This window comes from Rhagoletis zephyria, unplaced genomic scaffold (genome assembly GCF_001687245.7).
Source record: "Rhagoletis zephyria isolate East Lansing unplaced genomic scaffold, Rhagoletis_zephyria_1.1 Rzeph_scaffold_01082, whole genome shotgun sequence".
In the NCBI taxonomy this organism is placed as follows: domain Eukaryota; kingdom Metazoa; phylum Arthropoda; class Insecta; order Diptera; family Tephritidae; genus Rhagoletis; species Rhagoletis zephyria.
In genome coordinates, this window is record NW_016158166.1 from 25,414 (window position 1) to 28,166 (window position 2,753).

Consider the following 2,753-nt stretch of genomic DNA (forward strand, 5'->3'; position numbering starts at 1 on the left):
TACCTGCGACAGTACGCCTCCTATGGCATAACCACTAGCATCCGTATCCAAAATAAACGTTGCACCTGGAACGGGATACGCTAGCATAGGTGCAGTACATAGTCGTTCCTTCAGAGTCTGGAAAGCCTCCTCCTGCTCCTTGTTCCACTCGAAGGCTCTATTTTTCCTAGTGAGCTCGTGAAGGCTTTTAGCAACGCTGGCAAAATTCGGAACAAATCGGCGGTAGTAGGTGCATAGCCCAAGAAAACTTCGTAGTTCGTGCAGGTTCCTAGGTCTTGGCCAATCCTTTACTGCTTCTATCTTTTCCTTCGCAGTACAGATGCCCTCCGTTGTCACCCTGTGCCCTAAGTAGTTCACCTCCTTCCTGAACAGTGAGCACTTTTTAGGACTTAGCTTCAGACCAGCGCCAGCTATCCTCTGGAAAACTTCTTCCAAATTGTTCAGGTGTTCCTCAAAGCTTTTACCCAATACGATAATGTCGTCTAGATACACCAAACATGTTTTCCAATGCAGTCCTTTGAGCACATGGTCCATAAGTCGTTCAAAAGTGGCAGGAGCGTTGCATAATCCAAAGGGCATCACCGTGAATTGCCACAGACCGTCTCCAACGCTGAAAGCTGTCTTCTCCTTATCCTCGTCACTTACCTCCACTTGCCAATAACCGCTCTTAAGGTCGAGTGTTGAGAACCACTTTGTTCCAGTCAACGAGTCCAGAGTGTCATCGATCCTGGGAAGAGGATAGCTGTCCTTTTTCGTCACATCGTTTAGTTTCCGGTAGTCTACGCAGAACCGCATTTGACCATCCTTCTTCTTCACAAGTACTACCGGCGAACTCCATGGACTCGCTGATGGTTCAATCACACCACTCTCGCTCATTTCGTTTATTATTTGGCTAACAGTTTCACGTTTGGCAAGTGGAACACTCCGAGGAGCTTGACGGATTGGCCTTGCATCGCCAGTATCAATGCGATGTTTCACAACGTTAGTCCTGCCTGGTTTGTCGCCATCCTTGTCGAATATGTTGCAGTATCTTCGGAGAAGTTCCTTAGCCTTGTGCTGGTATTTTTCTTCCAACCCTTCCGTCCATGCATTAATGTCTTCCGCAATGTCATTCTCGCCAATGGAATCGCTTTCAGGTAACTTTTCGCAGTTGAAGATTGCCTCTACCTCTCGACATTGCCCCAGTACAGTTCCTCTTCGGAGTTTGACTGGTGACTTGAACTCATTGAGCACTCGAACTGGGATGCGTCCATCCTTTTGCGTCTTAGCCAAGGTTTTACCAATAAGTACGTCCGGTGTAGAATTTTGTGTTGCTTCAACAACCCACAATTTGTTTGTCCCACAATCTCCATCAATCTTTGCCCACACAACTGCTTCTGACTTCGGTGGAATCTGCTCGCTTTCCTCTAGGATCACTCGCTTGCTGCTGTATGGACCATCATACCCAAACCGAAGGGGCACTTCCATGTTGTTATACGTCATAATCCTGTTCTTCATGTTGATCTTCATACCTTGATCAAGCATGAAGTCTAATCCAATGATGACTTCATCCATAATCGCCGCGACTATGAACTTGTGTAACACCGTCACATTCCCTATTGCGACTTTGCATGTTACCTCCCCTACAACTTGGGTGTCCTCACCAGTTGCTGTCCTCAACCTTGCTCCAGGTAATGGCCTTACCTCTTTAGTGACCAAATCAGATCGAATGATGGAATGTGATGCGCCCGTATCCACAGTTAGTACTCGCTCATGTCCGTCCACATATCCACCAACAGTAACGTTGCTCACTTTTCTGCCAATTCGCGAGACGGAGATTATGGGGCATTCAATTGCGGGAGCCAGCGCGCGCCCCTTGCTGCTGGCTCGTTTTAGTTTAACGACTGATTGGAGTTGGTTTCGTCTCCTTCAGCCCTGCGTTTGCGTCCTGCTGAATTGTTGTGACCATTGGAACTTGCGCTGCAATCGCGGGCGAAGTGGCCTGACTTTCCACATTTAAAACATTTGCCAGAACCATGCTTTTTCTCTCCCAGCAGTTGGATAATCTTCTTCAGCATTTCATTTGTCTCGTCCGGTGTTTCCACTTCCACGCGATGTGCTTTGTAGGCTGGTCTACTTAGGAGCGCCGCCGTTTCACGCGTCTGAGCATACGAGACAGTTTCAGCAAATGTTGGCTTAGGATTCGCGTACGTCTCTCGCTTGGTATACACGTCCCGCATTCCGTTGATGAACCTCTGAATTTTTACTCTTTCGAGGTGCTCACCAGGTGCATCTCCAATTGCCAAATGAGCCAACCTTTCGATCTCGGAAGCGAATTCCTGTAAAGTCTCGTTGGATTTCTGGCAGCGATTCTCCAGCTCCATCTGGTAAATCTGTCTCCTGTGCTCGCTACCATAACGTCTTTCCACTGCACCCATTAACGCATCGTAACTGTTCCTTTCACAATCAGGAATAGTCTGCAAGATTTCCGCTGCAGGTCCTTTTAATGCAACGAACAATGCAGCGGATTTATCCTCCATGCTCCAGTGATTTGCTGTAGCTGTCTTCTCAAACTGGAGCTTAAAGACTTGGAAAGGAATCGTGCCGTCAAAGGATGGGGTTTTTACCTTGGGAGCGTTCGTCGAAGTAGCTGGACGATTCAACTGCAAACCCCGGAAACGATCTTCAAGCTCATCCACCTTAGCTTCGACTTTCTCCTGTTTTTCCTTAATAAGCGCTTCAATTTTATCTTGTCGTTCCTCGATTTTATCCTG